Source organism: Pongo abelii, chromosome 4 (assembly GCF_028885655.2).
Source record: "Pongo abelii isolate AG06213 chromosome 4, NHGRI_mPonAbe1-v2.0_pri, whole genome shotgun sequence".
Lineage (NCBI taxonomy): Eukaryota > Metazoa > Chordata > Mammalia > Primates > Hominidae > Pongo > Pongo abelii.
This window is the reverse complement of record NC_071989.2, coordinates 136337813-136363670: the sequence shown is the minus strand read 5'-3', so window position 1 is coordinate 136363670 and position 25858 is coordinate 136337813. Positions and strand designations below refer to the sequence as shown.

The 25858-nt window shown below is 36.5% G+C and overlaps 1 protein-coding gene and 1 long non-coding RNA gene across 2 annotated transcripts in view; both read left to right on the top strand.

The window, feature by feature from the left end:
- The window catches only part of LOC100937994 (uncharacterized), a 123902-nt gene that overhangs the window by 50729 nt on the left and 47315 nt on the right, over positions 1 to 25858 (top strand). The window lies entirely within an intron of this gene.
- On the top strand, positions 7739 to 11394 carry LOC134761425 (uncharacterized). The gene is made up of 2 exons (XR_010140020.1): positions 7739 to 8415; positions 8654 to 11394. It is a non-coding gene; the product is annotated as an uncharacterized LOC134761425 (long non-coding RNA).

Genomic DNA, 25858 nt, shown 5'->3' with positions numbered 1-25858 from the left:
GCTAGTAATTGGGACCTCTTTTTAAAAACTATGCTGAAACCATTTATAAAGAGAAAAATTCAAAATATTGAAAAACACGTAATGTTAACCAGCTAATTTCTAGACTTGCTTTTAGATTACATGATCACTCTTTTTAGCAAATGTACCACATTTAATTTTAAGTCTGATAGATTTTTGTCACCATACTGCTGTATTCTGCTAGTGAATGCAAATTATTTAATAGCCTTCCATTAAATTCTTTAACGAATTCATCATCTAAGATTAAGGTGCTAAATGTTCACTCTATTGCTTGGTGGGTTTTCTCTAAAAAGAAAAATTTTACAAACAACAGACGAGTTCCTTCTAGCTTTGTAAATGAGTCAATGCATCAGTACAAAAATTCCTTGCTTTTGTTGAATTATTCATACTACTGTTATCAGATTAACAATTCTGCCTTCATTTTGTTATCTCAACTCATTTTTCTGTCACATGAAGAATTTGAAAAAGGCATTTATGTAGTAAATGAGTGATGTTGAATTGGTTCATCTTTAAGGTCCTTTTAAGGGTTCTACAATAGAACATTAATATTTTCTTTTCCTTCTTTTTTTTTTTTTTTTTTTTTTGAGACAGGGTCTCACTCTGTCACCCAGGCTGGAGTGATCATACATAGGTCACTGCAGCCTCAAATCCTGGGCTCAAATGATCCTTTCACCTTAGCTCCTGAGTAGTTAGGACTACAGACCCATCCTAACAATTGTGAGGTAGTATCTCCTTGTGGTTTTGATTTGTATTTCCCTGATGATTAGTGATGTTGAGCACCTTTTCATACACCTGTTGGACATTTTTAGTCTTTGGAGAAATGTTTATTCAGGTCCTTTGCCCATTTTAAAATTGGATTATTCAGATTTTTTTGGCTATTGTGTGAATTTCATATATATTTTAGATATCTATATTTTTTCGTTTTGTTTTGTTTTGTTTTTGTTTTTGAGACAGAATCTCACTCTGTGGCCCAGGCTGGAGTGCAGTGGCACGAACTTGGCTCACTGCAAGCTCCGCCTCCCGGGTTCACGCCATTCTTCTGCCTCAGCCTCCCTAGCTGGGACTACAGGCGCCCGCCACCACGCCCGGCTAATTTTTTCTATTTTTTAGTAGAGATGGGGTTTCACCATGTTAGCCAGGATGGTCTCAATCTCCTGACCTCGTGATCTGCCTGCGTCGGCCTCCCAAAGTGCTGGGATTACAGGCATGAGCCACCGCACCCGGACATATTTTGGATATTAACCACTTATCAGACATATGGTTCACAGATATTTTCTCCCACTCTGTAGGTTATCTTTTCATCTTGCTGATTGTTTAGTTTGATGTAGTTTGTCTTGTTTATTTTTGCTTTTGTAGCCTGAGCTTTTCGTATCCAAAAAATCATTGCCAAGGCCACTATCAAGGAGCTTTTTCCCTATTTTATTCTAGAAGTTTCATGGTTTCAGGTCTATGCTTAAGCCTTTAATCCATTTTGAGTTGATTTTTGTGTATAAGATAAGGGTCCAACTTCATTATTTTGCATGTGGAGTAGCCAACATCTTGACAATCCCTAGAAACTCTCTGTAAATTTCAGGGGTGAAGATGAGGGGATAGGGTGGGAGTTAGCATGCAAATTCACAGGCAGGTATCAAGAGAAAATCCTTTTATATCCTTGTAGAGGTCCCAACACTGAGACCTTTCCTGGGAAAATGCTCACTCTAAAATTGTATGTGTTTTAATTAAAAACAGTCAAATCTTATGTATTGGTTTTTATTGCTGCTTTAACAAATTACCACAAACAATGGCTTAAAACAGCACAAATTTATTATAATTGGTTCTACAGGCCAGAAGCCAGAACATAGGTCTCATTGAGCTAAAAGCAAGGTGTTGGCAGCAGTGAGTTCCTTTCTAGGAACTTTCTAGTTCCTCTGTAGAGGAGAATCCATTTTTTTCCCTCATTTTCTAGAAGTTTATATTCCTCGGTTCATGTATTAATCCATTTTCATACTGCTATAAAGTACTGCCTGAGACTGGGTAACTTATAAAGGAAAGAGGTTTAATTGACCCACAGTTCAGCATGGCTGGGGAAGCCTCAGGAAACTTGTGATCATTGTGGAAGGCAAAGGGGAAGCAAGGTACCTTCTTCACAAGGCAGCAGGAAGAAGTGCCAAGCGAAGAAGGAAGAGCCACTTATAAAACCATCAGATTTCATGAGAACTCACTCACTATCATGAGAACAGCATGGGGGAAACCACCCCCATGATTCAATTAGTGCCACCTGAACTCTCACTTCACATGTGAGGATTATGGGGATTACAATTCAAGATGAGATGTGGGTGGGAACGCAAAGCCTAACCATATCAGTTCATGGCCCCTTCCTCCATCTTCAAAGCCAGTAACAGTGGGTCTAGTCCTTCTTATGCTGCTATCTCTCTGGTTCTATACAGCCAGAAAAGGTTCTCCACTTTTAAAGACTCAGATGATTAGATTGAGCCCACCTGGATAATCCAGGATAATTTCCCTGTCTCAAGATTCTTAAATTTATTCACATATTTTTATTTATTTATTTAAATTTTATTTATATGGAGAGTCAGGGTCTTCCTTTGTTGTCAAGGCAAGTCTTGAACTCCTGGGCTCATGCAATCCTCCCACTTTGGCCTCCCAAAGTTCTGGGATTACAGATGTGAGCCACTGTGCCTGGCCTTATTCAGATCTTGAAAATTCCTTTTGCCATATAAGGTAACATATTCACAGGTTCCAGGAGTAGGCCATGGACAATTTTGGGGAGGTAATTATTCTGCCCACTACACCTTGGGAGGCATTCATTTGCTCACCTTTTCTTTCTTTCCTCTCTCTGTCTGTACTGATACCATGGATATTCTGTCTTCTCTTCACTTCCTTCTCCAGGAATTTCATTTATTCTCACACATTTGATATTTAATGAGGATGACTTTTTATTACCAACATATGACAAATTGATCACTTTTTGTTAAAATTTCACTTAACAATGTGAAGTCAGTCAAACTATACTACAAGGCTACAGTAACCAAAACAGCATGGTACTGGTACCAAAACAGAGATATAGACCAATGGAACAGAACAGAGCCCTCAGAAATAATGCCGCATATCTACAACCATCTGATCTTTGACAAACCTGAGAAAAACAAGAAATGGGGAAACGATTCCCTATTTAATAAATGGTGCTGGGAAAACTGGCTAGCCATATGTAGAAAGCTGAAACTGGATCCCTTCCTTACACCTTATACAAAAATTAATTCACGATGGATTAAAGACTTAAATGTTAGACCTGAAACCATAAAAACCCTAGAAGAAAACCTAGGCAATACCATTCGGGACATAGGCATGGGCAAGGACTTCATGTCTAAAACACCAAAAGCAATGGCAACAAAAGCCAAAATTGACAAATGGGATCTAATTAAACTAAAGAGCTTCTGCACAGCAAAAGAAACTACCATCAGAGTGAACAGATAACCTACAGAATGGGAGAAAATTTTTGCAATCTACTCATCTGACAAAGGGCTAATATCCAGAATCTACAATGAACTCAAAGAAATTTACAAGAAAAAAGCAACCCCATCAAAAAGTGGGCGAAGGATATGAACAGACACTTCTCAAAAGAAGACATTTTTGCGGTCAAAAGACACATGAAAAAATGCTCATCATCACTGGCCATCAGACAAATGCAAATCAAAACCACAATGAGATACCATCTCACACCATTTAGAATGGCAATCATTAAAAAGTCAGGAAAAAACAGGTGCTGGAGAGGATGTGGAGAAATAGGAACACTTTTACACTGTTTGGTGGGACTGTAAACTAGTTCAACCATTGTGGAAGTCAGTGTGGCGATTCCTCAGGGATCTACAACTAGAAATACCATTTGACCCAGCCATCCCATTACTGGGTATATACCCAAAGGATTATAAATCATGCTGCTATAAAGACACATACATGTTTATTGTGGCACTATTCACAATAGCAAAGACTTAGAACCAACCCAAATGTCCAACAATGATAGACTGGATTAAGAAAATGTGGCACATATACACCATGGAATACTATGCAGCCATAAAAAATGATGAGTTCATGTCCTTTGTAGGGACATGGATGAAGCTGGAAACCATCATTCTCAGCAAACTATCACAAGAACAAAAAACCAAACACCGCATGTTCTCACTCATAGGTGAGAATTGAACAATGAGAACACATGGACACAGAAAGGGGAACATCACACACTGGGGCCTGTTGTGGGGTGGGGGGAGGGGGGAGGGATAGCATTAGGAGATATACCTAATGTTAAATGATGAGTTAATGGGTGCAGCACACCAACATGGCACTTGTATACATGTGTAACCTGCACATTGTGCACATGTACCCTAAAACTTAAAAGTATAATAATAGAAAAAAACAATGTGAAGTCAGCAATCTGTTACTTATTTTCATTTATATGACATGTATATTAGTTATTAAACAGGCAAGGTTTTAGCTGATTTAGTAGACTGTAACAACTATGTATAAACTGTGCTTATTTTCTTATTAGCTAAAAATGTTGACATAAATAAATGAAGCTTTTAAATCTAGAATGCTTTCTGACTGGGAGAAGGACTGATTTTCTGTTAAGAGTCAAGCTGGTTTTCAAAATTGCTACTCACTTGACTATCCCTATGTAAAAATTGGACTAAAACTTAAAATTTGAAAATTTAAAAAATATTACAGGGATGGGAGCATGGGATAGGTAATGGAAGGAGATTGGAGTCTTGGGTAAAGTTATTACCCTTACGAGCTATATTTGTCATACAGCCTCTGGTTCATTGCTTTTTAATTTCAAGTCACTAAACTCTACTCACTTTAAAACATAATGTTGCCAGATAAAATTCAGCATGTTCAGTTAAATTTGAATTTCAAATAAACAATAAATAACTTTTTAGTATAAGGATGTCCCATGCATTATTGCAATATTTGGTTAAATACTTCTACCAAAATTGTTACTTATCTGAAATTCAAATTTATCTGAGTATTTTGAATATTTATTTGATAAATATGGCAATCCTATTTGTAACTAAAATTTTCATATCTCTGGCAAAGATCAAGACAAATTTGTCATCAATTGTTCTGCTAAATTTCTAAGCACTTGAATTAGGGGTGGGATGATGAAGCCATTCACCATTTAGGGAAACAAGCTGAGTGCCAACATTTCTTCCTCTTCTTTCCTTTAAGGAAATTTATGAGCAATAAGTTTTCTGGCTTCTTACATTTCACTTTTTCTATTTGAATCACAGGCCGTCCAATTCAGAAACATTTGCAAGCATATAGAAGGCAATGTAGACCAACCTTGGAGTATGATTTTAAATAAAGATGAGATTAGCTCAGTGTAGTACAATAACACATTTTTATCACTTTTTCAAACCTTTATTTTCAAAAACACTATGTTTAAAGTTGCCACAGATCAAATTTCATTATCACTACCAGCTCTAAAGAAACTGTATTATTTCAGTTCTTGTCACCAGTAGAAATTTTTGATATACCATATGTGGCTTAAAATGAAGAGGTAGCTGGCTTGTTGCTCGCACATCCTTGGACCGTCCAAAATGTTAGTTGAATAGGATTTTTTGGCATGGGGTTCTCTTAGTAGACGGCTGGAGCTCTTGGATCAAATTTCTTTCTTCATTTTACCTTTGCCATCAACCCTAATGCCTTTTACATCTACATTAGTACATTTTAGGCTTCTCCACTTTGAGATCTTTCAGTCTCTAATTTTGCACAGGTTCACTTTCCCAACATATTTTCCACATATGGGCATGGCATTAACCCTGGATTTTATCATCATAAATTTCCCAGAGAGTAAATGGAGCCATTTTTCCTTTAGGACCACATTCTTATAGCTTCTGTCTTCTCTACTCCTCTATCAGGCCACTAGTATTACTTCACCCAGTGAGTCTTTCTTGACCACCTTGCACTTATTCCCTGCTTGGCTTCCATTCTAACCATTCCAACACTATAGATCACCTTCCATCATGAAAGTAATGATCTGGGCATCAGTTTCGTGACCTCACAAACTTTCTTCTTTGGCACCTGATCCTTGACAAAAAACTCTGTTAAAGGATAGAAGACACTGTGGACCAGATCCAATGCAAAGTCAAGTGTGTCATTAAAAGGATTATGAGTATGTCTAGAGTCAGACCAAAGTATGAGAGGCATACAAAATCCAATCAGGACTAAAAGAATGCAGAAATTTTGCAGAGTCCTATCAGACAATAAGGAAATTAATGGAATCAAGTCAGAGCGTGAAGGAAGTTAATTGCAGTCATGGTAAAGATGCAGAATTCTAGCTATCCCAGTTAGGTGATTAAAATTGGTTTGTGAGCTGCATAGACTTGCTGACACAGTTTGTATAAAATAGCTGCAATCTATTTTGTGATTCTGGAAGAATCATGGAAGTATAGATTTCAAATTCCACTCTCTGGTCTTAAATTTCTGAACAATAAATAACTATCAAGATCTTAGAACTTTGATTGAATAACTTCATTCTGTTAATACTTGAGATGGTAAATCTCCTTCACTAAGTAAATCTCTTGAAACTCAGGAAGGTTTAGAATTAAAATGGATGCAATGAAATAAATGAAACCCATGATACTTAGGCTTTTATATAAGAACATTTTACACAATCATTAGGGAAATATGTGTATGTGTTATTTAATCTAAGAGATTACACATGTCACTTTCATTTGAAATATGTATTTGGTTTAGATATGTGACTTAAGTGGAAAGAAAAGTATAAGAGAATTTGAATAATTTATTAAAATCAGTTTCGGAATATTTATGAACAATCGTGATTCATATTTTCATAGATATAATTTATTAGCTCTATAGAAATGATGAAGGAGCTGTGGAAGGCCTTACTTTTTAGGGTATAGGTGTACCTGTGCAGACATTTGAAATGCTTGCAAAAAATCAAATCTATTAAATTTATAATTTAAAATGTAGCAAAGTGTAATTAAGTATTTAAACAGAATTACTTACATGATTGTAATCTGTTCAACATGAGTTACTTGAACTCATGTTCAGTTAAAAACAACAATAAAAGAACATCTGAAAGTGATTATTCTTATTTTATACAAAAATATTAGATTTTTTAAGTGAAAGATTTGGATGTTGACCTCAAAGGTTTAAGAAAATCTTACCTTTAAAAATATCTGAATATTAATTTGAAACCTAAATAACTATAAATAGCCCTTTCTGAGCACAAACTGAAACACTCAACCTAACCCTTAACAATTGCACTTCCCGAATTTTTTTCCACTGTCAGAATATGCTAAACACTTTTTTGTTTTACCCCAAATACTTCTTTTTTGTCCAAACCCAGTTGAGGTTCTGCCTCAGATATTAGAATATATTTCCTAAAATGTAGCTGTCAATGATTGCTTCTTGTTTTGACATTTTAGTACCCTTTTTCTCTTCTTTTATTCACTTTAGACTTAACTTAATAATTTTTCAGTCAGAACAACTCATCTGTTAATCCACCTAAAGGAATATATTTGCATCCTTATATCTTGTTTGGTACTGGGTAGACCAGTTGTTTACGTCAAATCCTTTACTAAATGATTTAGGTATTTAAATAATTCATCAAATGTTTGCTTTTTACACTTTCTGGAGGTATAATTTGCATGCCATAGTTTTTTCCCATTGAAAGTGCACAATTCAATAATTTTTAGTAAATTTAGTAATTATTCTACTTGGGTGCAGCAATTCAAGAGTACTCTCAGTGACCATTGCTCTTTGTATCTTTCCCTTCTGCCACCCTCAGTGGTTTGATTTTCTTTCTAAGGTTTGTCTAAGGCAAGTTTGCAGTACACCTATGATAGCTCCAGGAACTTCATCTTCAGAGTTATGCATTCACAACCAGAAGAAGATATAGTCCTCACTGTTTCTTTTTTTATTAAGGATCAAAATTCCTTCCAGAAATCCCCATAGAAATTTCCCTTATATTTGTTTGATTGATACTAGGTCACATGCTTATTCCTGATTTGGTAACCCAATGGGTTACCATGCTCACTTAGACCAATTATACTGCATACCCAGCCTTCATCACCTAGCACTGGGTGAGAAATAGAAGGTATATTATTTTGAATCTCACTATTGTCATGATTCCTCTGACAATCTTTAGAATTCATGTTGGGACTGTCAGTTCATCTTTCTAATCCTCAGTTTCCTGCTTGGTAAAACAAGGGGACTGGAGTTAGACTAGGGTCAGGAAAATCTCTGAAGATTCCTTCCAGTGCAAAAGACTTGTTGGTCCCTTAGAGTTTTTCACAATTTCCCTGATCCATTCCAATGGGGCTTGTAGGGAGCCTACCTCCGTTCTGATTTGATTCCAGGAACTACAATCAAGGTGTAGAGGTGAGGAAGAAATTTTTCTTTTCATTTATCTTTAACCAAATCTACTTTTTTCTCCATCTGACTTTGCTTGGAGCCATAGGCTTGTACTATCTTGGATTATAATATCTTCTATTTAGATAGCATTGAAAAAATTGAAATCAGGGTGTTCAGTGTTAAAACCCCCGGTTTAAAATATGTCTTTGTGGTTTGGCTTATCTGCTATTTTATTTTAATTAATTTATTTTTCTTTTTCTTGCAGCCACAGCAATTGTCTGCTATTTTAAAAGCACTGTGATGCTTAAATATTCCAGCTGCTGCATCGGACAGGTGTCTGATGATCCTCAGAATAGTCGTCGAAAAATAGAACTTGAGCCTGGAATACATTCTCTGGCATAGCCACAGTCAATCACCAGTATAATTAATGTAAATGGACACTGGATAGCTTTTTTGTGAATTCTAATGCAGCACAAAGAGACTTTAATCGTTTCCAAAAAGAAAATGTTTGAGATTAAAATCTAGAGTTTTATGACTTAGAGGAAATTTTATAGCTTACTCCAAAAAGGGTAAGGCACAAAATATTCTGTGCCAAAGGATGCATATTTGGTATTTTTCCTATGAATCCCTTAGTGTAAGTGGCATGATGAGATTTTCTTGGTTTCAACACAGATGATGTGTTGAGGTAGTGTTGAGGCTGAGAGGTGGGTGGGATGGGTCTTGGAGAAGGAAAAGATTTGTTTTGCAAGGTTTGTGGAGAGCTGATGCAGTAGTGAGTCTAAGACGATGGGTATTTACTTGCTACTTACATTGAGTCCACTAACATCTGCAGCACTTTGCTTGCATTATCCACACAATTATCATGGGAAACCGATAAAATAAGTATTCCTCTCCTCATTTTACAAATAGGGAAGCAGATAAGATTTAGAAAATTTCCCAAGCTCACACAATTATTAAATGACAGAACTAGGACTCAAACCTAGGTTTGATTAATTTTAGAGACATGCTTTTAACCACTTGGACACTGCCAACCATGGAATTGTTGGTATGAAAAAAACATACTCTTGAGTTACATTATCCATTGTCTTAATATCAGAGAAGTGCAGTTGAGTCGCTATTAAAGAATATGGTAAAATTATAAAATGGATACTATACAAAGGTATAAAAATATTATAAATACTTATGTTTGGGGTAAAAGGATCAAAGTAGCCATGCTCAGTGGAGGGGTAAGGAACTCTTAGCAGAGATTGATTAATTAGGAGATAATTGATTAATTGGGAGTTAATTGATTAATTGGGATTTATTAATTTGGGAGTAGGTAGGAAGATAGGAAGTTGTATAAAATAAAGGAGAGATAACTTAGTACCTGGAAAAAAAGAAATGGAAATAGGTAGAAGCTAAGAGTTCAATTTAAAAAAAGGAATAAAAGATATTGGAAGGGAACAATGAATGTAGCATGGAAGATCCAAGATGACGGGAGTTCAGGGGCTAATTACAGCTATGGGAAAAAAGTAATGTATAAGCTGGAAGCCAGAGATAAGAGCCAGGTAAATGAAGAAGTTGGGCCCCCTTAGGAAAGAATTATAAGGACTAGAAGGAGCAGGAGCCATGTGGAAAAATATCATGTAGTACTTTTAAGCTTGACCTGTCATCTGTAGCAAAATCAGCATGCTTGAGAACCGAATTGACCTGACTGAACTATGTTGAAATGTACTATGGTTTTATATCCATATGCACTTGGTCTGTAGAGTTGTGGGAAAAGCATCAGTGAATAGGAAGCCCAAGGATTTGGGTCAACTATTAAATATGCTATTTACTGTCTAGCTGTGTGACCTTATATAAGTCACTTGTGGTCTCTGAGCCTTCATGTATTCATCCATAAGATGAGTTGTTGTTTATATTAAATGGGATTTGGTATGTTAAAGAGCTGAATGCATAGTGATAGAGAATTACTTTCTGTAATACTGTTTTTTAAATATTTTAAATGAAAAATTAATGAACTTATAAATTAAAAGATTCAAAAGGGATAAAAAGGTATACAATGAAAAGCAATTCTCCTTCCCACCAGTAATTCTGTCCTACTCCTTAGGACATTCACCATAAACAGATATCCTGAATTCTTCTAGAAATATTATATATAACATCTCCTTATTTTTCTTTTTTACTATTTTAAAGGGGATAAACTAAACTTTGCTTTTTTTCATATAATAATATATTCTGGAGATCATTTTCTAAAAGCACATGTAAACATACCTCATTATTATAAAGGTTTGAAAATATCAATTTATTTGACCCATCCCCTCTCGATAGATAATTAGATTGTATCCATCCCTTTGGTTATTACCAACAGACACTAATCACTTGCCATGTACATATAGCCTGTTTTTTAGCATTGTTAGACAAAGTAGGCATATTCCTTCCCATCCAAGAATTCATAACCTAGTAATTGTAGTTGACTGATAGCTCATTGCCCATACATAAGGACCTAACACAACGTCTTGAATAAACATCCCTCTTATTCAGAAATGCCTTTTCCTATTTCCATATTGCAACTTTGCTTACAAATTTCCAATCTGTCTTTCTGTTTACAGAAGATATACAAAATTCCTTTTGTATGATCTCTTTATATCTCTTGATTTTCTTTTGTGTTTGCTACCAAAGGGCCTGCACATAGTGAGAAGATTGTGCATGATCTGTGAGCTCTACCACACTTGGAATTAGGGATCACCAATATGAGAAAAAAAATTGGAGGTACAAATAACATTATCATATGTAATTGGCATATAAATTACAGATGTATCTATGATTAAAAACCCTGTGGATATAAACCAAATGCAGATAAATATAATAAAATATATAAATATATAATCAAATCATGATAGTGCTATTCAAATACTTCCAATTTGCACAGTGATTTATTTCTTAAAATATGTTAACACATGTGAGCCAATACACTCAGGTCACTGGATAAATAAACAGATTCTTACAAGTGCTTTGGAAATGAAATTTTTTTTAATCATTTTAATTTTGAAGAAATAAACTTTAGAATTTTAGAGTCATAGAATTTTAGTGGTAGGAGGAAATTGACAGTTTAATCTAGTGGTTCTTGAAAAGTTTTATGGGTCTTAGATCCCTTTGAGAATCTAATAGAAGCTATGTTCTCTTTCCCAGAAAAATAAAATTTATGATATACTTTTGAAGAGTCCATAGATGCCCTGAAGCAAATTCACTGCCCTGTAGAGCAGTATTTTGCTTTGTTTTCAAACAGCTTTATTAGGATGTAATTTAATGCCATAAAATTCATCCATTTTAAATGCCCAATTTAATAAATTCTAGTCTATTTACAGAGGTGTCCAACTACCACCACAATCTAATTTTATAACATTTCCATCACCTTAAAAAAAATTTTAAGTCAATTTACAGTCACTCCCCATTCCTACTTCTAGCCCTACAAAACCACTAATCTATTTTCTGTCTCTCTATATTTGTAGCTCAGAGTTTTAAAAACATTTCAGTTCTATTAACAATAAGAAATATGTTTAACGCCCAACTCACAGATACAACAAAAGTTTATAGACAAATACTCTTGTTCTGTGCAATGTATTCTTAAGTATTCCAATCCATTACAAACATTGGTTTTATGATCAACCAAATGGTTACAAACCCAATTTGACCAACTCTGTCCTAGAGCGTCTACCCTAGCTGAAAACGCAGCCCAACCTAACCCTGAAGCAGATGGCTCCTTTGTTTAACAGCTGAAGAAACAGGCCCAGCAATGTGACTTGCTCAAGACAAAAGCCAGGTCATAGCAGAGTGATAATGCTATTTAAATTCTTCAAATTTGCACAGTGGATTAGAATTCAGTTCTCTTTTGTCCTAGAGCACTTCGTTATTTGTTCTACTCTTGATTTCCATGACCTAAGAACAAGCACAAAAGGGGTTTATAAGAAGCCACAACAAATTGATATGTGATCAGGAGAAAAAATATTTAGTGTGTTACAGTTTGAGGGAGAAGAGGAGAAACTTGATTCTTCCTGGAGAAGTGGGGTGCATGGGTGGTGAAGCAGTATGGGGCTGCTCTGGACCACAGGAGGAAGGCACACCTGCTGCAAGCCCTGGTGGAGGCCACAGCTTGAGGCTAATTGCCCTCCATCATGTTCAGGTTATTAGAGTTGAAGCCAAACAGCCTTTTCCACTGAGATATCTCTTGTGGCTCCGTTGCTCAGGAGGTTCTGGCATGTTTATAATCTTCTGCAGTGACTCTGCAGTACCAGCAGAAGTTCTTTCTTTTGCTTTCTGTGGTGCCTGCAGGCTGTCAGCCCATCTGCATTCAGAGCAGATGCCTACAGTGCATCTTCATTCTTGTCTGCCTTTGCTGTGGGTTGAAATGTTATCTCTCCATATACTGCTGAATATTCACTGTGGTGCTTGTGAAACCTACTGCCTTCCATTCATATTTTGGATAGCAAGTAGCAAATTGGAGGGTAATGGTAGGTGCAGGGTTAAGAATTCAGTTATTTAGCAGATAATCACACAAATGATTGAGAATAACACTGAAGATGGCAATAAAGGAAAGGTATAGGGCCCCCTGAGAACATATAACAGGGGTACCTGGCCAGGCCCAATGAGTGATGAAATCTAAGCTTTTGATCATTATAGTTTACAAGATGAAAGACAGGCATGTTTTACATTTATGAAGGGCTCAAAGACCCTCATTTTTTAGTTTCAAAAGTGTCTACATTTTCCAAAAATAGGTGAATGAAATACAATGAGAGCAGCTATCAGCTTCTTTGGGCAGAGAAATGTATGATTAACCTTTTTTTTTTGAGAAAGGCATTTGTGGAGAGAAGTCACAAAGGGTGAGGATTCCATTTCAGATTTCAATCCTAGATTGAAGAGGAATGGGGCTAACGGGGAGACAGAGAAAGTACTGTTTATCTTCTTGCCAGAGGGAAGAACCAGACATGTAGGAACTAAATGCAATCTAGCTTGAGCAGATTGTGAAGAGACTTGGGGAATGAAACAAAGAAAAAAAAGAAAGAGAATGCAAAGTTCTTGTAGAAAATTAAGCAAACAAGAAAACCAGGAAATACAGGATTCCAGCATGGTGAAAGAGAACTGACAGTTGAGTCAGGAGAATAGAAAGTGAATCCCTGTATGTGGCTATATGCAGATTTGGTGTGACCTATTTCTTGTCTTTCCCCAGCACAACAGTTGGCTTGGAAAGCCTAAAAAGACTTGTTGAGCCCATTTGTTGGGAAAGGAAGGGATTCTGGAGGATATTTGGGCAATAAGGTCCTAGGGGGGAAAAATCCCAGACAGACTTGAAGCATTGTCATTCACCTTTTCCAGTTAACTTCTGTGACTTCAAATGAGCAATAAGTATTTAAAAGTATTTAAAACGTTACCAAGATGGGACCAACAATGGGAAGTCTCTGAATCATGGTTGTCATTAATAGGAAGATGAATTTTAGGCTACCGGTGGCACACATCTTATTAGAATGGAGAAGAATATATATATGCCTGGTCTAGAGTTCTATGAACTGGACATGGGAGGTATGAAGAGAAGATGAAGAGAAACATCCAGACTAACTATCCATGGAAGAGCTGGTTAACAGGAAAACATTATGGGAGCTTCTCAGGTTTTGACAAGTGAAAATAGGCAGGGAAGCCAAAAATAACACTGAAGCCTTAAACATCCATCCCTTATGTGATATGGACGTAGCAAACGAGATGAGCAAAATAAGCCTAAGACCATAATCAGCAAGCGTGAATTCAGATGCATCACTTGGTCTACTGTGCCAGAGCCCTCAAGTGGAAAAGTACACTGGCAGAGCAGGGAGAGGGGAGAGGTGATGTGTGTCAGGATGCTGCATACCTGGAAGAGAATCCTTTTACCTGCTAGTGCAGGCACACTGCAGGACAGGAGAAAGGTTGAAAAGAAGAAAGAAAAACAGTCCATTGTTTTTCAAGTAGAGTTGAGGCTATCTGATGAGATAGATAAAATGAACAATGCATTCCTGAAGCAAATTCTAAAATTGTCACAGAAAAAAAAATATACAGTGGCGATAGAGAGTTTTATCCAGCTGATCATCTGCATGGATGTCTCAACTGGCTGAAGTTAACCAAGTTCTTATCTGGCTTTATTCACAATTATATGCACCAAAAAAGTCAGTTACATAAGCCAGTGGTATTATCTGTCATCCAGTGTAAATAATTTCATGATGTTAGTCCATTTGAATAGTATGTTGGTCTCCTTTCCACCTGGAGAACCATAAGACTAACAAGAAGTTGCAACTCTCCCAAAATCCAAATAAAACATATGTCTGATAGTCAGTTGACTGAAACAATAAAATAATCTAAAATTTTATTTTCCAATTTAGTAAATTCTTTCTATCTGTCATTCAGATAGCTCTGGAGTCTTCACTCCCCTTTTTGCCTTGTAATGGAGGAGGTTTATGATTTTCCATTCATATTACATGAAATGTAGAGAAGAGAGTAAGGAGCAATGAAGGAAGGAAAAATGGTGTACAAGACACGATTCTTCAGAATAGTATTTCAGTAAGTAATGAGAACGTGAGGAAGCAAGTTTGGCTGTAGTTGGCTATAGTGCTTAAGAAGGGAAGTAATGGGAAGTAATTTTGGATGGATAGTTGGCAGTCAGACTGTGGAAGCCTTGAGCGCCAAGCTAAATTTTTTGAATTTTATATTTGGGGTATAGGAAGTCTTAAAATACTTGAGCAGGAAGTGTCAAAATGAGAATGATTTTTAGGAATGCTAATTTGGGTGCCATAGCTAGGAAAAATTTGTGGGCCAAAGCGATTAGGAGATACTAAAAACAGGGGAAACCAGACAGGAGAATATTACACTAGAGCAAGCACAAGTTTAGAAAAGGCTGAACTAGATTGATGATAGTGCTAATGGGAAAGAGAGATTATGCAAAAAAAGAATTGTTAGGGTTTGGTAAAGGACAAAGAGAGAAGTGAGATTATGCTGAAGTTTTGAGCCCAGGTGACCAGGATAATGAAAGGGAAGATTGAAAAAATTATTGATATATGACTTATTGGTGATGGCAGAAAACCCAAGTGTAGAAGTTTAAGAAGCAATTTAAGATATGGGAGGGCAGATAAGGTCAGAATTTGGAGATACAAATATAGATTTTGAATTTATTTTCATAGGGAGTTAACAGCTGAAGCTACAATAATATGAGCTTTACCTAAAATATCCATGCCATTAGAACTATTTTTGCCAAATTATTTTTTCCAGTGAATATGGTCTACAGTAGTTTTTCATGTTTGTTATAGCCAGAGTTCAGTTTTAGATAAGAGTCTGGCCTGTTTAAGCTGAAAGATATTTGGCTATTAAGAGGTTTGTGAAATCATTGTGACAGAGAGAGCTGAAGAAACAGGGTCTAGGTTGAGCTTCCAGGAATGACTCTCAAACCTTATTAGAGAACTGAGCATCCGGGTGAGCTGCTGCCACCTCCTCCACCAGGGCCAGGAAGACCCTGGATCAGGAAGCCTGGGTTACTGCAGCTGACCATGAGACAATGCTGCCTCCAGCACAGACCTTTCTAGGAATATGTACGTTGAACTCTACCTTTCTCTTCATGCAAGTCCTTCTGAATTGAAACCTAAAACCTGAATGTAAAAGGCCCAAGAGATGTTTTTTAGCTTTCCAGCTTCTGCATCCTAGAAGAGAGTTGGCATAAATGTTGAGTAAACCAGTCCATAATATTCAACACTGTGTCTGTGTCTCAGCCTCATTTCACAGTAAATATCTAGAATCAAGTTGAAATTTGAGAGTTTATATGATTCTCTTAATCAGACCAATGAGACTGCAATGCTGATCTTTCTGTGGGCACAATATCATGTTCACTGTGTTTTCAGCATGTTCTTTATAGGGCTACTAGTTCAGGGATGACAATAAAGACCAAGAATCAGAGGTTGCTTCCAGTATCAAAAGGAAAGTGTGCCATCATTGATTTATAATGCCTGCCTAGGGGGAGGAAAGGGAGGGGAGGGGGCAGTGGCTTCTTCTATTTGCCACTTCCATACTAGATCACTGCTTCATTAGTGATATACTTATTGCTTTGTCTGTCACTGTAGAATACTTTCCTTACATGTTAGAAGAAACAGACACTCTTAACATTTTGGCGAATAGGTTTTTTTTTTTTTTAACCGATAGTTTTTTCTATTAGAAAACTAGTAGAACACATACTAAGTCCTAAGCACCCTGAGTGTATTATGTGATCTTAACTATTTTATTTTTTAACTCTAGATTTATCCAATGGTGTCCTCCCCACCCTCTCCCTCAGTTCCTCTATGACTCATCTGCCGATTTTATCTTATCTTTTTCCTAAGCTACTTCCTTGGAAGGATCAGTCACCTCAGAAGAATGCTTTTTGGAAATGCCAACAGGGCCAGGCAGTGTGGGGCAAAGCTAGAAATGTGCGCAACTTTCAACTTCCAAGAAAGGGAGCATCAGTGGCCTGAGAGGGTGAACTTTTCTGCTGCTACCAGGAGACCTGGGAGATTTAATCTTAACTTTTCTAAATGTCTCTCTCTTCCCCTCTTTACTCATCTGTCAAGGTTACCTTCTTTCTGACACTTCATTGATGACCTTCTCCCAGCCCCACTCCAGACAAAATTAGCCACTCCTTTCTCTGTACTGTCTTATAGAGTACACCTTCTGCTGTAGCAAATAGCATATTACATTTTGGTTATTCATGTACATGTCATTTTCAAATCAAGCTATTCAAAGGCAGAAACTGTCATCTTAAAACCATAATGTATTGAGTATTTTACATAAATTATCTTTCAGTTTTTACAATAAACCTAAGAGGAAACAAGCTCAGGGGGGTTAAATATCATGCTCCACTGAAATGTAATTACTCAGCAAAAATAGGGCTTGAAACTAGGTCAGGATTTGTATCTATACCTAGCACAGTGCTTGGCATCAGGTGTGTAGAGGGTCAATAAATGCCCAACAAGTAAGTAAGTAAATGTACAAACTGTATGTTACAAGAAAGTCTTTTGGCCATCAGATGAAAACAAGTCCTTTCAGTTACTCCCACAGCTGTGAGTATGCTGCGGACTTTAATTCAAACCAGACCTTAATACCTAGGAGAAGAAGGATATATCACAAAGCCGAATTACCGGGAACAATGCTGTAACCGCCTCAGTTAAGGTCATCTACTGAGCTTGGCCTTCCCAATAATGTTGTTGACATCAGGAAAATCATTTAAAGATTCAATTTAAAATGTTAATACTGCAGTGTCAGAAACACACAAACATGAAACAAGAAAAAAAGCCTTCCTTCCATTGTGTGAAATGAGCTTTGTCATGCCCTGTGTTCAGATGGAAGATTTTCTTTTGCTAAAATATTAAGACCTACTTAATGAACTTTGATGGAGCAATGCACTTTTCCAAGTTTGCATAGTTTGCGTGGTTATCTGTTTTTGGTACCACTATCTCCTGTGTTCCTGAAGGAGTTTCTTGCCATGATTTGAATGAATAAAGATCTTTTCAAACTAAGATGGTTTTAGATCTAATGTTTTTTGTCTGCTGGCATTATTCATAAATGGCAGCCAGGTGCCTGAGCTATTTTTTGGCTTTCCTTTTCTGCTCCAAAGTGGGTTTTTCCATCAATAGGTCTTCTTCCACATTTACCATCCATTGGGGTGGAGGTTGGGAGTGGTCGTGTGCTTCCAGGGTGCTGTGCTGGGAATGCTGGACACTATTCCCCTGTGTTCATGAGCTCACCCTGTTTCCATGTGTCACTGCACATGTGTTGGATCCTGGTGGAAAAAATAGTTTGGTTCAAATGGAAATAGCAGGAAGTAGGACAGCTGCATTTCAAAGCTTTTCATTTCCTCTTCCTCAGCATCCAGCATATGGCTCACAATAGGGTTACTGAGTGTATAGTTCTGCACAGTTTCTCCCTGCCTTTACCTTTCTATTTTGCTCCTTTGCTATCACCACTCCTAACCTTAAAGCCAAATAGTGTTCCCAGTGTCTGTCTCTTGGGAATATTAGTTTTATCTTAATAAAAATTTTCTTAAAAATCTAAACTCTTAGGAATTCTACTCATATACCCTCAGATTCTTTTTTAATGTGATTATCCACTGTAAGACTTTTTAAAAAAAAATCTTTTTTTGGGAGTGGGAAAGGTTTGGGAAGAGGCAGTGTGATTTTTGACAGTCTTGTGGTAGTAGGAGTGGAGAGATTTGGTTTCTGGTCCTAGTTCTGCCTCTATCTAAATGACTATTTCAGACAAGTCATTTAAACATTCAGGGTCTGTAGAACAAGAGAGTTGAAAGCTAAAGAGATGATCTTTAAAATCCTTTCCAGATTAAAAAAAAAAAAATTCTGGGATCTTATCCATCTAGTTTTAGAATTTTTTTTTTTTTTTTTTTTTTTTTGGTTTCCCAGAATTTGAGTGAAGTAGAATTTAGAGGAGGTACAAAGTGTGAACAGAACTATTTTTATATGAGAAGGATTTTCTATCATAACACATTCTCTATTGATTTGTGGTTCTATACTTTCTCTGTGAATTAAATTCTTCAGAATTATCCATAGTTCCCAGTATATTTAGAGCCACTGGAATATAATTAGATCGATCTAAATGACTCTCAGATTGACCACTAAATTATTTCTGGAGCTATCCTAGTTTATTGAAAACAGGGTCTTAGTGTCTTCCTGAGAAGAAATAGAATAATTTATTTTAAGAAACTTACTGGAATTTCTTAAGTTTGTGTTCGGAGTTTGTGCTCAAGATTTTAGCTTCTCCCCTCCTCCTCACCTTTATTTTTGTAGTGTATTTACTACTTACCTCCAACAAATCGATTCATCTCTTTGGGCCACAGGCTACCCAGTTAAAGAATAGTGGTATATTTCAAAATCATCTGGATTGTAAGGGCTACCGAGTTAAACTCCGTAACATGTTTTAGGTAGTCTGATAAAAACTGATAAAGACAATGTCTTATTTTAGTCTCGTTTTCCTCTTCATGCTATTAAAGACATTCAGTATGAGAAATGCTATTTCTGTTTTCCAAGTAGAATTTTTGAAAATGTTGACTATAGTAGCAAATTTTTTAAAAGAAAAGTCCATCAGGCATTTATTGAGCATAAGCATTAACATTATTTATTAAACTTCAAATCATTAGCAGCGCATTTTTTTTCTGGGCACTATCAAATTTCCTTTTGTATCTTGGTGATTAAATGTATCCTGTATCTACTAACAAGAGGGCGACTTCATTTTGTGCCAGACAGAAACTCTAATTCTCCCTAGAGACTTTAGAGTGTTTCATTCTAAAGTGGATCAGAAGGGCCCCTTTCTTCATTTTATAAACACTACTTTTATCCAAGTATCTTTATTCCCTGGCCTAACTGAGCCATAGGTGTCTTTTAAAGTTGAATAGTACCCATTATTGATAAATATAATATTTATGGAGATATTATTAATAATAATCTACGAATCTGTTCTTTACATTTGGCAGCTGAATTTTCAAATCCACGTCTTTGCAGATTAAATACTTATATCTTGCCATGAATAGTATAAAACATCAAAAACTTATTTTGCTTTGAAATGGTCAACATGTTAACTAACCACATTATTGGCATCTAGATCCTTTATTGTTTTATTTTTTCATGGTTTTCAAATTTTACACCAATTCTATGTAACAAACCTGCACATCCTGCACATGTACCCTGAAACTTAAAATAAAATAAAATTAAAATTAAAATTAAATTCTGCTAGGTCAGTGAGATGAGCATTTTACCTGCCAGTATGTGGTAGTGCAAGGGCGAATCCTGGTTTAGGGGGACCTGAACCTTACATAATTGGGGGTGGGAGAGGACTCTCTAAGAAAAAGAACACAAAGTAGGTATGATAGTGATACATACATAGAAAAAGAAATCACACACACAAGTTTAAAAGAGCTGACAAATACCACAAATTAAATTAACTTCCTGAAATTAAACTGTCCTTTTCCCAGTATTTTGTGATGTAAGCTCTTTACCTCTTTACATGTCAACAATTTTTAAATTTTATATCATTTTCTATAAAGAGAATAGAATAAACTTTTCTCTAGCATGATTGATACAAATTTGTTCTTAGTTGTTTACAAAAGGTTTATTTTATTTCTACAACTCATGATTCATTGTGTAAAATTATGGATTTTTGTCTGTGGATTCTGAACCTAAAACTCTATTCACTTTAAGGAAAACCTAACTCTGACCAAGTGCCTGGTCTTTTTGACTTTGGAAATAATGTTCTTTATATCCCTGGTCCAGGTGTGAACATTCCCTTGGGGCACCAGTGCATGGTGCTGCTATAGCAGTATCTGATGTCATTTAGTAGAAATAAGGCCTCTCTCTTTCCCCTCCCCATGTTTCCTTTTGTTTGTGGTATCCCCAGAGCCTAGCAGTACACTTGGTACACAGCATGTGGAGAAGTAAAAACATAGAGTCTTTCCAGGGTTCAAATCCTACTTTTGCCCTTTGACTTTTGGAAAATTAGTTTATGTTTATGAGGCTCAATTGTAAACCAAAGCTAATACAAACCTTTAAAAGTTTCTGTGGGAATCGGAGAACTTCTATATGGACCTTGTTCCCAGACACTCCATGATAGAAAGAAGAATACGTGTAAATTACATGTAAATTAGTTAATTTTTGTGAGCCTTGGTTTATTCATTTATAAAGTGAAATTATTAACACTTATCTTGAAAGGTTGTTTTGAGGATCCTAGATAATGCACATAAATTAATTAGCACAGTTCTTGGAATATAGACAGCATTAATCAATATATCAGCACTACTTGTGGGAAAGACTCTTAGGGCTCGCCAGATATTCTGGTGCTCTTCTATACTTTCCAGCCTACCTAGCAGTTGGGTTAGTGTCATGTGAGTAGCTCTAGCCAATGAAATATGAAGAGAAATTAGCATTTCTGGGCCAGGACAGTTAAATGCCAGTGTATTTTCTGCATCTTTCCACCTCTGCAGCAGGAACCTTGGCTATGGTGTAGCTACAATATGCAAGGAAATTGCATTGTTGAGTCATTATCAAATGGGAACTTCTCAGGAGAGCTCCTAGACTGTATTGGACTTTGTATGAACATGAATAAAATTTGATTATGTTATGCCACTATGACTTGGGGATTTTTTTTTTTTTTTTGGTTACTGCAGTTTGCTTAGCTTTATCCAGTCATTATTGTTGTTGTTGTTACTATTGAATTGAACAGAACTACTCAAACTTTGGCAATTTTACTGATACGTGGAGCTAAAGTGTTGGTGCCTACCCTCAGTAATGGAGACAGTAAAATATTCCTGTTGCAAATCAAACCTCTATTTCTTTCATAAACATAGATTCCAAGAAAATTAAGCGAAAATAACATAGGAGGGAGAAAAAAGTGTATTAAATTTTCCATTTGGCTCCCCAGCTAATCCTCTTTATTAGGCTACCTTATTTCCTTGAAACCCTTACTCTAAGAGTCAATGCATATTTTCATGACTTATAATGTCTCTTTATCAAAGTTTTAGAAATTATGTTTTCTCTCTTCTAAATTTCATTGGTTCAAAAATCCTCCTCCAAGACATTTTTTTAAAAAGGTCTAATTAGAGTTGTGTACTATCTCTTCCAATAGGAATAAATCCTATAATCACTGATTCTTGGTTAGGTGGCTGGTAAGTTACATTTAGCATTAAGGCATCAGCAAGCACTGGCACAGAGTGAATATGTGTGTTTTTGGTTTTGGAGGAAAAACAAAACTATTTGGTAAACCTCTATTAAACACTTTTTAGTGGTGTAATTCTAAATATGGTTCAGTTTACCCAGCTTTCTTTGAAGAGACTGCTGGAAATCCTAGCTGGATGTGCTGTTTCCTGAATCCTGTGCAGTTGTTACTAGGGGCTTCCAGAAGTACACATAATTCAAGAGACCAGTGCAAATTATAGAAGGAAAAGTAGCATCAATGTCCGGTTGGAAACAGGTATGAGGCTGCAGAGAAGTGGTAAGATCACAGTGCAAGAGGTTGGGAAATAAGGTAGGATACATGATGGTTTAGGAAACAGGGCCTGGACAAAGAAAGAGTGCTGGATCTTGTTCTTTTTGAATGCTAGTTATACACCTGAAAAGGGAACAGGCAGGTGTCAGTGCTGAGGGGCAGATCATGGGCTTAAGGTTGTAGAACTAAATTAGGCTCTCAGTCTAGTTAGAAAAAGATGATAAGACTTGGCACAAAGAAACGTCAATATTCATCAACCTGGATGATGTTATAAAAGAAACATATGCCCATGGATTTTAATATATATATATGTTCACGGATTTAAAAAAACCAATTAGTCACATTTGACAGCATATTGAGGTTAATGGGGTTTCATAACCTTAATCTAAGTATAAACAGATGGTTTTGCTGCTAATTTATATATGGACCTTGTTGCCAGATACTCCATGACGGAAAGAAGAACAAAGATTAAAAGAACACACACACACACATCTAATGGGGCTCCTGAAATCTCCAGCTAAATCCTTTTATTGTAGAATATTTGTATAGTGATATCAGGCAGGCTTAACTTGAGAGGTCTTCTTGGTAATGGTAAGATGAGCATACATTCTGAAAGATTTGAGGAAATTGACATAATAAATTGCAAATATATTCCAATATGAAGAAATGTGGAGGAAGAGGCTAGGGAGCAGGTGCTCTGAAAGCAGGAGGAGTCTTCATGCTGTCTCCTGAGAAGAATTATTTTCCAGATTTCTCTAAAATCCTAGTTTACTAACACTAGCAACAGACAAGTAGCTCCCCAGTCAAATAAGAAATCCTCCTGGAAAAGGAGAAGAAAGTCCTCCCTTGAGGGCTTCAGCAATGTTCCTTTCTTCAGGAGCAGCTCCCTCCAGCAAGAGGCCTGCCTATGATTCTCCCTTGGGTCAGTGCAGTCTGGTTAACCACCTGCTGGGCCTGCTAACTGCCTCTCTGCTGATTTCCATCCTAAAAACAATGGCTCTCAAACTTTGGCTGGCATCAGTCACTTGGGGCGTTGGTTTGTAAAAGCACAGATTGCTGACCCCACTCTCAGAGTTTCAGATTCAGCAGGTCTGGGGTGGGGCCCACTAATGTGCATTTCTAACTAGTTCCCTAGAGATGCTATTGCTACATCTTGAAGAAATGCTGCTTTAATATATACAGTAGAAGGATTTTTAAATAGTTGTTTATTAACAAATATAGATCATTTTCTGTATTCCAGGGGTACACTTACTAACCACTTTTTACTGCTAGATGCTGAGTGTTTAAAATGTTTCCAAAGACCTCTGAATCACAAAATCACAGAAGCTCAAGTGTTGGGCATTACCTTATAGAGCCAGATTTTCTAATTTTGTCTTCTTCCTTTCTCTCTCTCTCTCTTTTTTTTTTTTCTTCTGAGATAGAGTCCCACTCTGTTGCCCAGGCTGGAGTGCAATGGCATGATCTCAGCTCACTGCAATCTCCGCCTCCCAGGTTCAAGCGATTCTCCTGCCTCAGCCTCCCAAGTATCTAGGATTACATGCGTCCGCCACCATGCCCAGCTAATTTTTGTATTTTTAGTACAGATGGGGTTTCATCATGTTGGCCTGGCTGATCTCAAACTCCTGACCTCAGGCAATCCACCTGCCTTGCCCTTCCAAAGTGCTGGGATTACAGGCGTGAGCCACCACGCTCGGCCCTTCCTTTCTTTATGAAGCTTTAAATACATTCACCCTTTATGCTGCAACTCAGTATCTCTAAACTTCGTGGTAAAGAATCAGTCTTCCTCTCTGGCCAGCTGTTTTATCAGTAAATGGCTTGTATTTTACCTTTTTTCTTCTTCATAGGTAAGGATGGTGGTCTACAGAATACAATAACTTTTATAAAAACATTGTAAATGGACAGGATATTATTAGAATTGGTCCTACTTATGATCACCTCCCTTTTCAAAAATATCACTGCTCAGTGCTAGCTGGCTTTCTGTTCTATTTTTTGATCTTCTGTTGTTTTTCTGTATGGGTAACATAGTATAATTCTTGCAGATGAGGATCCAATGTATTTCTTCTGTTTTTAGTTCTTCTGAAAACTTTTTTTGTCTTTTCTGTAAGTTCATAACATGTTAGTATCAGAGGGACTTTCTATCACAAGGTCTCCTTACTTGCTTTTTTTCATTTGTTTACATTATATTTTTAAAATTGTGGCAAAATATATGTATCATAAAGCTTATTCTTTTAACCTTTTGAAAGTGTATAAAATATATGTAACATAAAGCTTATTCTTTTAACCTTTTGAAAGTGTATAATTGAATGTTATTAAGTATATTTACAAGGCTATGCTATCCATTTTCAGAACTATTTCATCATCCAAAACAGAAACTCTGTACTCATTAAATAATAACTTCCCATTCTCCACTCTCTATGGCCCCTGGTAACCTCAATCCTACTTTCTGTCTCCAAGAATTTGCCAATTCTAGGTATATAAATGGAATCCCACAATATTTGTTCTTGTGTCAGGCTCATATCACTTCATTTACCATAATGTTTTCAACGTTCATCCCTGCTTGCTCTTATAATCTGTATTTCTTATTGGAGCTTGCATTTTTTCTAGAGCCCTTTTCCAAAAGAAATCTCTCTTCTTTTTATTTTATAATCATCTTCTCTTTTTTTTTTCTTTTTAACTGAGTCTACTTATCATAAAGGTATGGGTTCTGGAATTGTTTCTGTTTGGCCTTTACTAGCAGGTGAATAGAATTCTGTGTGCTGATTATTTATTTTGTGACTCGTGCAGTGTCTCTGAAATCTCTGCTGTTATCTTATTCCATAGCCAGCCACAGCAGGTAGAGTTTTCCCAGAACATTTCAGGAGTGTCTTAGAATTTCTCCAAGAGATCTCTTTCTAGTTCCTTCTGGAAGTAATCTGTAAAGCTGAGGGCCTTAGAAATAGAGGGAAAAAATACCTGTTAGAAGCTGTATTGATTGGACTTTACCTGCAAAGCAGCTGCTGCTTTAGCATTCTGTCGTTAACATGGGTATTGTTTTTTCTCACATATTCAGTAAATAAAATAAGTAGATGCTACTGTTATGGAAAAGTTTAAAAGACAGTAGAATTTTTAAGTCACTAACTGTATTTTGTTTCATAAACCTTTGCCTTACATCTGACAAGGCAGCAAGCACATGACTCTCTGCCAAAGGCAAAAAAATAATAAAAGTCAACAATCTTCTGATAGATATAGTTAGAAGAGGGTGACATCTTTCTGTTATCTATGAGTTCAGCCTGCATATCAATTTATTAAAGTTGTGGAGAATTAAAGGTTGTCTCCAAGCAAAGTAAGTAGTACAGACAAACCACTGCCTCAAAAGAAACCCAATGACAGTGAATTCCTTTTTCATCACTGCAAGTCACACTAACTTAACAACTGCTTGAAAATAAAGCTGTGTTCAACTACTACCCAACTATCAGTTGGACAATAT